This window comes from Saccostrea cucullata, unplaced genomic scaffold, assembly GCF_032062105.1.
Source record: "Saccostrea cucullata isolate Sc308-1 unplaced genomic scaffold, CSIRO_AGI_Scuc_v1 ctg3532, whole genome shotgun sequence".
Lineage (NCBI taxonomy): Eukaryota > Metazoa > Mollusca > Bivalvia > Ostreida > Ostreidae > Saccostrea > Saccostrea cuccullata.
Genome location: NW_026926960.1, coordinates 234,467 through 247,675, shown reverse-complemented (window position 1 = coordinate 247,675; position 13,209 = coordinate 234,467). Strand labels below are relative to the sequence as shown.

Below are 13,209 nucleotides of genomic sequence, written 5' to 3'. Positions count from 1 at the left end.
TAACGAACAGTATTCAAAAGCAAAGTCCACTAAACAATACAAAAAAGGAGCAGAGCAAACACGGACCTCCAAAACATCGGAGGTGGGATCAGGTGGCATGGAAGAGTGAACATCCCCTGCTGACCGGTCACACACGCAGTGTGCTCCTTGTCAGGATCGGGAAATAATGGGAAATGCGTCGTCAATTCAGTGTATAAATAATGGAATAACAATAAGTATGAAAAATTTTCGTCAGCATTTGACTCAGCGTTAAATTGTATTTGCTGACAAGATCATCGTATCGACCATAGAACTTATGAAATGTTGACTTTATACGAGACTGCTGATATTCTTGTTTCATCAACTTGCTTGTCAATAATTTATCTCGTTTAAGAAATTATTCGTACGTAGAGCATAATCTTGCGTTTCGAATCAACTGAGATACAACTGTATATACTCTCTATATGCAGGCGATTAAGGTATATTGATGCAGGGAAGTTAGCTTAAGAAAAGTGAAATTCATCACGTTTATCGCAGAGCTTGGTTAACGTCTTTTTTAAGTAAAATATCCAAGTATGAAACAGTTGTGTCAGACTCTGTGGTATCTTTATCCCAGGACATATCGTATCGACGTAGGAATGGAAATTATCAAACTGTTAATTGATAATACGTCGCCGATTAACTACAAATGTTGAGCAAATGTCGATTTGAAGGTCACAGCAAGTGTTTTCTTCTTTTCACGCATAAGATTTTTCACAAATTCTGCAGTATATGAATATAATAATAGGTCTGCTATAACAGAGCGCCATTGGTACCCATGGGAATTCCATTAGATTGTTGGAATACCTGGTTTCCGAAACCACATAGAATACTGTCAATCAGAAACTCAAGCATCTCCTTGATGTCAGTTTCAGAGTACTTGTGTGTCTAATCAGAATGTATTTTAACAAAATAATTTTGCAAATGACTAATTACCAGGTAAGTAAATTTACGAATTCGATTTTCATTGAAAAAGCAGCTGTGAATGATATAAAAAAGCCTAGACTTTAATCTATCGTGTGTATGTTGTGTAAAAAAGTTGAAAAGTCATAAATTTTTCAGCTGTTGATTTTGGTAAAATCTTGTGATTTCAAATTGTCCAAAAGTGCTTTGGAATTCTTTTTTTCCCTTATTGAGGAGTGTCTTCCGTGGAAGATGTTTATATTTTATAAACTGAAATAATATTTAAATAAATTTAATGATCTCTTCTTGAAAGAGGATGTGGCTCCTAGTCTTAAAACACGTTTACTATATGATACTCTGTGGCAAGTTTGATTAATTCTACCCTGCTGTTCTGCGAAAAGTGAGAGAAAAAATGTTAATGATTACAAAGACACAGATGGGCAGTGGAAAATGCTCCGAATAAAGAGCGTCGTCCAAAAATTTACGTAAGGAAAAAAAGTTAAGGTTAGACTGAAATAAAAAATAAAACCAGTGTTTCTTTGAAATGTTTAGCATGATATGGGGTATGGAGATCACAAATAGTATCCAACATCAAACTCCATTACACAATTCAAAATAGGAGCATGGCAAACGCGGACCTCCAAAACATCAGAGGTGGGGTCATGTGCCATGGGGGAGTGAGCATCTCCTGCCGAACGGGCACATCAGCATATAATTAACAAGAAACCTACCCCTGAACAGTTTTTCTAAGTATATCTGACGCTCCAGTGACGTTATCTGGTATAATGTGCCGTTTCGTTTTTGACATTCCATTTCTGCGTACACCTGAGATTTTACTGGACTGGCTGTTCTATAAAGCACTTTATCCAGGTTTGGTATGTAAACATGACGTTGGTGTTTTGATTCACCTAGAAAACATAGTGATATATTCTCTTATTAATTAGAAATTTGAGGGACTGCTTAAATATTTATCATTAAATCAGCAGTTTTGTAGTTAGAGCAATAAAAAGTAGTAAGTTGTAACATCTTATTGAATTACAAATTATAACTTGTCTCGTTTCTAGATTGACCAAAAAAAAACTAAGCTTTTTTACACAGTTGTTGGAAATTTCTGTTGAAATGAATTTCAATCAAACCTGATTTGATAGTCAAATAGTGAGACGATATTTCTGTAGAAATCAGGTTTGTTGTAGTACATCGGTACTCAGAATATTCAAAAATGGTGACGTTTTGAGTAAAGAACTGTGCCACAAATACTGATGTGTTATCAAATGTTTCATTTGAAGACATCTCCTTAAGTATCTCTGGTGACAAGTCACTCTCTCTTTTCCTCTCCAATCTGTAATACAATATATTTGGAGCAGGGGGTTCCAGCAATTCACAACCGATTAAGAGAGATTCACCAAGCAGGTGTCCTGTATGTCTTATCTTCAATGTTGTCACTGGAATGTCTGAAATCAAAGATTAGAATATGACAAAAGAAAAATAGCATAAAAAAAGATCGATCAATGTGTGTTATCTTCATATTTTTCGTCGAATCCCACTGTGGAACGAGGACATCGGTCCTTCGGATAAGACCGTATAAGCCGAGGTCCTGTGTCGCAGTAGTTGCTGGCACGAAAAAGATCCCTCCCTGCTCAATGGCCCCGAGTGCCGAGCATTGGACAAAATTTGCAACTCCATATATATGATGGAAAAATTCTCGAGAGGAACATTAAACAATATACAGTCAATCAATCACATTTTTCGTCGGTTTTATTTTGAATTTGTGTACTTAAAAAATTTTCTGCATTTCCGTTTTACTTTCTGGTATTTCTGGCTAAGCGTCAGTCAATTACTTTTTGATTCCGCAAAATTAACTATTTTCACATAAATGGCGATCTGTACTACTCTGTTCATCATGAACTGAAACATAATAATGTTCAGGTATTTACTATATAAATTATTTTCAGGCTCTTATATCTTGCAGTGTTAACATTTATATCTGAAAGTTACATGGTGAATAAACCTGCCATAAAAATTTGTAAGAATTTCAAAAATTACAAGTTGTAAAAAAATTGTCCTGAGCGGGATTATATGAATGAAACAAATAATAATAAAATAAAATAAAAACACGGAGTTGAATTCGTTTGGTAATCCTAAACTAATTTATTAAATAAAGATAATTTATATAAAAAAATATTGACAAATAATGTTCTTTTACCCATAATTTATAAAGAAAATACACATCAAATATTGAAGATTAGGTTTTCTTCAAAAGGGAAAAGAAAGGTTAAAAAGAAATTGCCAAATTTTCTTGATTTTTTCAATATGCTTTTCTAATTTTTTTTGTTTTGAATATTATATAAATTCTAGAGATCATTTACTTGAATCTTTTGATCAGTTACATGTACCTTCTTAATCCAATTTGAAGGAGAAAAAAATACATACGTCCAGAAATTATTAGGTTGTAGGTTTTATGGGCTGTATCCTCGAACCCATAATGTGTAATGTACACCTCTATTCTATACGATGCATCGTCCTCAAACGTGGCATTATAAATAATTAGTGAAGGAAGTGGTAGATTCCCTATTTCATACTTCCTGCTGCTGTTGTCAAGCGCCTGTCCGTTTTTACTCCACTGAAATCCTGTCACGTTGAAAGACGGATGCCATGTGACATTTGTAACCAATATCACTGTGTCTCCGAAGATTACTTCATTGCTGCTAATTTCAATGTTTGCTGTGAATAATGATAACGTCATATTCTATAATCAACATCATTTTTGTTGAAAGCATTATTGTTGGAAAAAATAAAGCTTGTAGAGTAATTAACAAAGTTGTATATGTAGAACACTTTTTAATTGTTACTAAAAGTACTTGCTTTTGCCTTCAACTCCACATTTAGATATATCGACGACGAATTGTTGATTAAAATGATAATTTCCATTTCTACGTCGATACAATACATGTACATTTATATCCACGTGAGTACTGTGTCTGACATTTCTGTTTCATGTTTGGATATTTTACTTTAAGGGACATCAATGTTTAGTCTAACAACCAAGCCGTGTGAAAAACATGATGACTTTAAACTTTTTTATCGTTTATTCCCTTACCTATCAGCAAAATATCTTCTTTCCCTGCATACAGAGTCTATGATTATGCAGTTTATTATATGTTTTTCAGATGATTCGATACACAAGAGCATGCTCTATGTATGAACAATTTCTAAAACATGGTAAAGTATGAACAAACAGGTTGATGATACAAGACCTTAAGAAGTCTCGTTTAAAGTCATCATTTTGTAGGTTCTATGGTCGATGCAATGACCTTGCAAATACAATTTGTCATTCAATCAGGTGATGACTGACAGTTTTCATAAATGTTTATACATAGAATGGACGATGGATTTTCCATTATTTCCCGATCATGGCAAGGAGCACACGGAGTGTACGACCCGTCGACAGAAGATTCTCACTCATCCAGTTCTGATCCCATCTTTTGGAAATCCGTGTTTGCTCTGCTCCCATTTTGTGGACTTTTGATCATGAAAACTGTTTATTATCTCCAGATGTTACATAACCGAGTTTCAAAATCATAAATATTCCAACAGCTTTTATTTTCGATAAAAAAATGAATTTTCTTACCACAATTTGGAACGAGACAGTCAACCAAATCGTCTTTTTCATTAACGCATGAAACCGAAGAAACAAACGTTCTAATTTTCCTGCAAAAATTTTGGTGTTCTGTAAGATAACTGAATTCTGTATCTCTCCAGTTCTTGCAAGGACCACTTTTGCTTTCGTTGATTTTACCATGATATTCCCAGCCTTTCAGATCTCTTGGGGGCAGGCATTCTAAAACTGAAAATAACGGGTTTACATTTTTTGCATCGTAAAAAAGATTATGCATTTACTTTTCAAAGCACTTCAATTTCACGAGACATTTCATAAAATAATTTCCTGACATATATTGATTCAATGAATAGTTGAGAAGTAATATCTGTAAATAAAAAACAAAATAAATTTCATAGTAGACAAAATTTTGTGAGTTTCTAAAAACATCTGAGACAGAGAAAATGAGACCAACGCAAAATCTATGATTCCACAGTATAAGATTAATTTTTGCTTCAGGTTCTTGTCAATCAGAAATGTTGATGCTGTCTTATTCGATACTCTAGAGCATATAATCGTCATAATAAAAGTACACAATATTTTTTTTTTATCTGAACAAACACAATTATTATTATTACTATTTTCTAAATGTGACAAAGTCAAAATAAATAAGTACAATTATATTTATCCATGAATAACATATAAAAGATAGAATAAGACTGTGTCAAAACAGCAGGACTTTTTTTGCTATGATTGTTGATTTTTTTCATGTAAATTCTATGATTTTTTGACTTTAAAAGCTTAGGAGTGGAAAAAGAACATGGAACCCAAATACAGACCCTGAGTCGTGCTACTACCCCACACGCTCGCTGCACGAACGGTACACGAACGCTACACGGTTTGCACGAAACGCTGCACGGTTCACACGAAACGCTTTGCAAGAAAGGCTGCACGGTTTACACGAAAGGCTGCACGAAACGCTTTGTACACGTTTCTCACACGCTTTGTGCACGATTCTCGCACGTTTTGGCCTCGGTTTGGATTTTTCTACTCGGAATATCTCGGGCATTATTACCGTTTTATCATTAATTAAATGTAAATCTTTCACAAAGCCACATTAAGCAGCTGTTTAAATTAAATTTCAGTACACTTGTATGATAAACCTTTAGAAATATTTAATACTCTGATAGTTGCAATTAATTGATAAATATTTGTCAGTTCGAATTTATTTATTTATTTTTCCAACTGTTTAAAATCGAAATGCCGATATCATGAATGACTGTTTTAAAATAAAATACAATTTATTAAATATACATTATTCATGATTTACTCCTTAGCTTTTCTTACATGATATTTATGAAAAGACTACCAAATCAGTTCTGTTTATTTTACTGTTTACGGCTAGAAATTCGGATTTACAAATAAAAGATGAAATCCGCAGATTTATAAGTTGTACCCATTAAATATTTATATAACCATTTTATGAAAAAAATAATAATAAAATCCAGTCGTAATTTTCAGGTGTCATTAAGCCGTGAACACAACATGTACATATAGCAAAACAGGTTTTCAGTTGTCATGCACTCGAAGCCCGTGATCGCTGGTGTAGATGACCTTGATCACAGTTAAAAGGTGGAAAGAAGATTCCAATACATTTGTAAGGGGTGTATCTGCTCAGACATTTAACAAAGGAATTAAAAAAGAATAGAAAATTAAGCATTTGCTCAAACTAACATTAGATTAAAAGTTACAACAAAAAATGAAAGACTGTACCAGTAATTTAATTTACCCCCCCCCCCCCCCCCTCGTTTATAAAGATGTGTTCGTCAGTGCACGTGAATTAAAAGTATAAAATCCATTTATTTGACAATAATGAGCAACAAGTTTTATGTATTAAAAAGTATTAAATGACACATCGTTTCAAATGTAAAGACAAGAGCGGAGTCCTGATATCTGGATATATTTTTGCTTTAAATAAAAAAAATAATAATACCGGTATTTCTTTCTTTATTTAAGAAGCCATGATCGCGTTGATCAAATTGCCCTTAAAATTGTTGTACATAGTTGATTAATTTGAACACATTTTCTATAGAAGGAAAAGAAATCAAACAAATATAAATTATACATTACCGTGTAATTTATTTTGTTGTTCCATTTTTTTTTTTTTTTGTTTTTACTCCTATAATATCACAAGCAAAACTAATTCAATAATAAAATACTAATACATTTTGACATCCTGACCCATCGATAGCCATATTTAAAATGAAATGACTTCCGAATGAATCTTACACGATTCTTGCACGAAAGTCACACGTTTCTCACACGGTTCTTACACGAAAGTCGCACTTTTCTCACACGCTTTTCGCACGCTCGCTACACGGTTTGCACGAAACGCTTTGGAGCTTACACGAAACGCTGCACGGTTTACACGAAACGCTATACGGTTTGCACGAAACGCTGCACGGTTTACACGAAACGCTACACGGTTTGTACGAAACGGAAAGCGCACGAAAGTCACACGCTTTTTTGGGGTAGTAGCACGTCTCAGGGTCTGTAGAAAAGATAATTAAAATTTCAATATAAACAAGATAAACACTCTAGTTTTGCATAAAATCAATGAAAACAACAAGCAATTATTTTATATATCTGATTCACAAAATATTAAGAGATGGTGTTAGACCAAGAAGGTATCCCTATAGTTTTAACAAACAACAAGATTCACTTATGACGTTTTATGGCAATGTGAATTTCTTAAAATCAAAAGTGTAATGCATTAGGACACATGAATTGCGTCAATATCCTTGAGTCCTGGATATTCATTATAAAATGCCCATAAAAAGTAGAATTTAAGATTGATTGACTAATATATGTTGTTAAACGTTCCTCTCGAGAATTTTTAATCATACAGAGACGCCTCCACTTGCCAGTGGAGAGCTACAAAGAACTTTATTCATTAATAACCAATATTTTCCCCCCAAATCAAACTTTAATGGAGATATATTTAATCAAGTTCTTAAACAGGGGAGTACATGCTGACTTCAAAGCACTGAATATTTTCATAAGTAATGACACCATATGTACGTAATGACGTCACAAACATAACGTAAATTTCAGTTTTTTATGAATTTTACGGAAAAATGTACATATTTCGTCGATATTTTGAGGAAAAGCCACCGAGCGCATGTGTGTTCAGGATCAATATGTTGATATAATGTGTAGAATGATAATATCAATGAAATATGTCAATATTGTTCCTGAACAAACTTGCGCTCTATAAATATTAAAGCTAAAATTGTTGAAATTTTGTCCATTTTGTCCTCTTTTTCTTAAAAAGAATATAAAATCGGACTAGTTTGTGACGTCATCAAAACAAAAAATGTGAATACACTGCTTTGACACTATAATATTTTCTGTTAATTTATATTTCTCATACAATTAATTGAATTCAGCACATTTCAGGAAGTTTTCAAAATTTGACTTTTGTGCGGGCAAATATATGCAATATACCACATATAGTTCTTTTTTCCTATACTCAGCTCTCATGGCCATTAAGCAGTAGGGGATCTTATTCGTTCCACTACCTACTGCGATACAGGACCTCGTTTGATTCGGTCTCATCCGCAGGATCTGTGAGGTGTGTTAATATTTCATCAGATTATAATCTCTGTTAGATCTATTTTTTTGTTTGTTGGTTGGGCTCATGTATTTCAGTCCTTTGCTGAAGTTGCCAAAATACACATATTTTCGTCACATTTTAGAAGGTTCCAATTTATTAAGCCTGATTTTTTTAATATCTAGACCCCGAGAGGAAGCCTATTCTATAGGTAATACAAGCACAAAATTTCTACATAAAATTGATGTTTGAAATGGGGTACTAGGTTCTGTTATGTATTTTATAACTTCCAAATTAAAATAATCTAAAAATCCCAGCATCGGTAAAGTTTGACTTCTTTGGTACGGTACTTATCTATATTTCTCTGCTCATTTGTAATGAAATGAAGCATAAAGATATTTTCTGGCCCAAGTTTGTCAACCCACCCGTCTGTCTCTCTTCTCTGTCTATCTTTTGATTGTTATTATTCTCAACTTCTCCGACGGACGAATGGATCAACTCTAACAAAACATGCCATGTAGAATCCTTGGGTGAAGGGAATTGAAGTTAATTCAAATTATGTTAAAGGTGGCTGCTTGTGGAGTTCCTTACCCGCTATTATTATTTGCCTGTTATTTAATTGATTTATCCTTTGTATCTCATTCCGTTTGAAGAATAACTAATATGGTATTCCAATTGAAACAAAAGGACACCGTCAAAGGAAACAGTCAGTCGTTTCATCTCAACAGCCGTTTATTCCGCATGATTATTAATTCTGTATCAAAAAGCTTTTTTATATATGAACTCTGAGTGAGCGCCCCAAAGAGATGATGCTATTGCCATCTCTACGATATGCGTAAGCCTTTTCTAAAATTGTGAAGTATTTTAAGAAGCCCTTGGCTATGAATTTGGCTTTGAAGTTTTGATTTGAAGTCACAGAGTATCCTTGGCAAAATGGCATATCATTTTTTTTCGAAAGCTAAAGATAGGACTTTTAAACTTAAGTTGAAAAAATTTTGTGTTGTCAATTTTTTTTTATGATTTTAAGTAGGCCTAGTGTTTTAAAATCGGACGATTTCTAGAAACCAATCTTCCGATCGAGTACCAGGTTAATCGGCTGAGTTATCGTTATCATTTCCATTTGGACCGTTTTCTGGCAAAAGGGGTCTTAATTTCAAAATTTTCGAAATTGACTTTTTTCAATTTTTTCAAATCTACATCAAATTGAGGACATACAGTCCAATTTGAGCACTTAATTTGCTAGAGTTTTAAGGTTATACGTGTATGAACACAACATGAAGCAATGAAACAATAACGTTAATGCCGTTGTTAAATAACGTCAATATTTTTTTTAATTTACGTCTAAGATTGACAAAGACTAGGATTAAAATAGAATAAACTAATTTCAATTCTATCATTTTTTTATTTCCTAACACATTTTTTAAAATAAAAATATTACTTTGAATTTATTGAAGTGTTGCATGTGTACATGTTGCACAGCGAATGACAATATGTTTATGTATATCCAATTAATTTCATAAAGGTAGACTAAAAATATTTCTTCAAAAAAAATTTCAAAAAATACTAATAAAATAATTAGGACAACAAAGAAACAGAAAACTTACATACAAAACAAAGCTAAGTATTTTAATTTCGTTATTCAGGCGGTTAACAGGCTCGATGTGAAATTGTATTGTTTGCGAGCGTCAGTACGATAATTGGTCTTAAAACTGACTGGTCAATCCTAAATAAATTTTCTCGACTTTTAATATGCTGATATTGACTTCTGCTAATGAACATGTTTCCTCTACAGACAAACTCCGGGCTTTGGTCTATGAAATTAGTTTGGTACATTTGTACGCCCATTATAGATTTAGAAAAGTCTTCCATTCCAGTCACTGTAATACAGGGTAACCGAAAACTGTTCCACGATTTATTCAGGCTGATAAATGAATTGGTCTTTAAAATTTTTATTCAATGCTGCAAAGTCTTTGACATTGAACTTGCGTCATATACCGCTTTCATCATAGTTTTCCACATAAAACATATACCTATGCACGTATTCCATTAATAAAAAATCAATCCTGTTTTTGGTCGTTGCATTTATCAGTATGAATTGTAAATAATTATATGTATTTTAAAGAAAACTAATAAGTTCAAATATCTAAATCTGGCCCATGTGTATTTTTAGCTTTACACACTACAGTTTATGTCGAGAAATTAGAAAAAAAGAGATATCATCTCGGAAATCACACATCTGGATTTTATAAAAAGTCAAAAAGTAGAGAGGCCATTTGAGGGCATAAAAGGTATAACTCATTGGTATCGGAGGCGTCACTTAAGGTCATACACAATTTACCTCACCTGCTGTTAATTTTTCAAGTTTCCTTAAAGGGACATTGACAGAGTTTCATCTATTTTTTTTAAACAAATTTTAATGTTTGTAATTTTTTGCTAAGGTTATTCTTATGATCAACCAAAAAATAAATATTATTTGCTGATTTACAAAGGAAATACCTGACTTAAAATCCTTAAAAATGTAAACAAGGCTCATGCTTTGTTTTTGTTTATATAAAATATCATATTTGCAACAAAAGAAAATTTAGCAAATCATTAGAAACTGTCTAATCTTGTCTATAATTAACTTCTTTGTTGAAAAAAAATCTGCTTTGAACAAACAAATAGTATATTTAACCCATGTAAACAAAAACATGGCACAGATACACAATTCCTTTCAGCATTTTAACTCATCAACTTCAGGGGGAAAAGACAATAAAGACCAATCTAAATTGCGTATGTTCTTAAATATTACATGGCGTTTTGGAAAAAAGTTAAGCTTTGAGAATGCCAAGCCCCTAAAAAGAAATCAGAAATGCTGGAACAATTGATACAAATGAAATCGGCCGCAAACATATATCACTTTAGCATTTTATGGACTTTTTGCAAATATATATTCCAAGAAAACATTTATTTATTTGTCAAAATATAATTGAAACAAAAATTACATTACAGTGCATGGTACATTTCATTAAAAGATTATTCCTTTTTTAATACTTTAGTTTCCAATGCAAACAAACAAAATTTATACTGTAAACGTATGGATAGTGCCATTTGCAACCGTAATTATTTTTGTATTAAAAACAAAATTAACTTCTTCTTAAAACCTAGTAAAATATATCAGTTATTTTAGGCATCGTAATTTTTATCCAGAAACTCAATAGTTTTTGCTTCTATCGCTTAGGCACGCCCACCTTGAGGAGCAGTTCATGCAGCAACTTTTTGTAAGATAAAAAATTAATAAAATATCCGGCGAAAAATGAAAAAGAACAACTTGAAACATATAACATCCATTAGGAGATTATAAAGATAATTTTTAGAAAAACGTTTAATTTTCGACGTTCATTTTTAATACCAGAAAAGAATTATTTCATCAAGGCAATGAAAAAATAACGCCACGTGATGTGTATGAACTGCAAGCAATACAATGGGATCTTATGTTGTATGGGGCATAGAACGGGTGATATATATATATTGGGTGAATGCACAAATATTATAAAATATTCAAAGTAATGTAAAATTGTCAATTTTCATGTATTCAACTTTCAAATATACCGATTATATTCACTGATAAATCATCGTCTTCCTGTGCTTATCCCTTTCATTGCTACTGTATGCATGGAGGTCAAGCTCGAATGACGTAATAATGTAAATAAAGATTGTAATTTCTGATGTTTGGTGGAGTTAATACTTAGCATTCTTATAGAAACGGGTTTACACAGGCGCGGATCCAGAATTTTTTCCCAGGGGGAAGGTGGGGGAATATATGCACATGCTATATATGAACTTTATTTATAAACTTAAAAGCACACAGCCGCGCAATATCATCAAAGGATTTTGATATGAGAATAAAGAAAATAATGAAATGAACACACAAAGAAGACAAATATTCAATGTTCCACAGCATTTAATAATGCTTTTTTACTTTTCAGCCCTTTTTGTTGTGGTCAAGGAAAATAATTATTTACATATTTGAAGAATGACTCTAATTCTTGGCCAAATTATTCGATGATAACCTGGTTTGAGTCAGTTTACGCTTATAATCCGCGAAGCTGACCCAAACCAGGTTATCATCGAATAGTTTGGCCAAGAATTAGAGTCATTCCTTATATTTTAATTTTAAAATAATTAATCAACTGTGGGTGTAAAATTGCGTTGCTTTCTATGAGTTCAAATTTGCCGCTCAGTAATACATCCCTAGTAACGGAAGTGATATGAAACAAGGGGAGGTAATAACTGATATACAGATCTAGCAGCCATGATGTTTGTGTACACGAGGTAGGATCGAGCTACTGTTTTATATTAAAGGTACATTTATTAAATCGGGAATTTCCCATGATGTTCAAGGACTGGAAATGGGGGGATTGTATGGATACAGATTATTCAGTTGGTTGTCAAGGGGATGTGTCCCCATACCAAACCAGGTTATTATGTTTAATCCTGTGTTCCTTTTTGGAAATCAACCAATGAGAGATTAGTATAAAAACAAAATTAAATTATTAACAGATATGTAGTCATACCTGTACAGTACAAGTAAACTCAAATTCTGATTAATTATATTTTAAAGATTTTGAATCAGCTGGTCTCTTTAAATACTTCATTTGTTTATAATTATATATTTGGCGATATCTTGTTAAATCAAAGCTACCAATAAACTCTGAAAACTACTCAAAACAAATCGATCCTATTTGTGAACTACTTGATAGGGTCTAATGATAATAAGATTAAGAAGGGTGTACGTTTACGCTTATTTGCAATAAAAAAATAATTCCTTTTTTTAGTTATTTACTAATTAAATGTATTTTTGTCCGACTTACCTATTAGAAGATTTTCTAACCAATACTCGACGGTTACTCGGTTAATCGGATTCTCGTTGACAACACTATAATTGTAAGATATTTTGCATCCTATAAGGACTATAAGGACTAAGATAAGCAATCTTGTCAGTTGATACACCTTAGGACCTCTTATCTAGAATACTATAGAAAACATAGCTATTATAATTATGCAATTTTCCTCTCAATAAAAACTTATGATGACCCCT

At 32.6% G+C, this 13,209-nt stretch overlaps 1 pseudogene; it reads right to left on the bottom strand.

The window, feature by feature from the left end:
- Window positions 1–13,209, bottom strand: part of LOC134273065 (uncharacterized) — a 34,491-nt pseudogene that overhangs the window by 21,045 nt on the left and 237 nt on the right.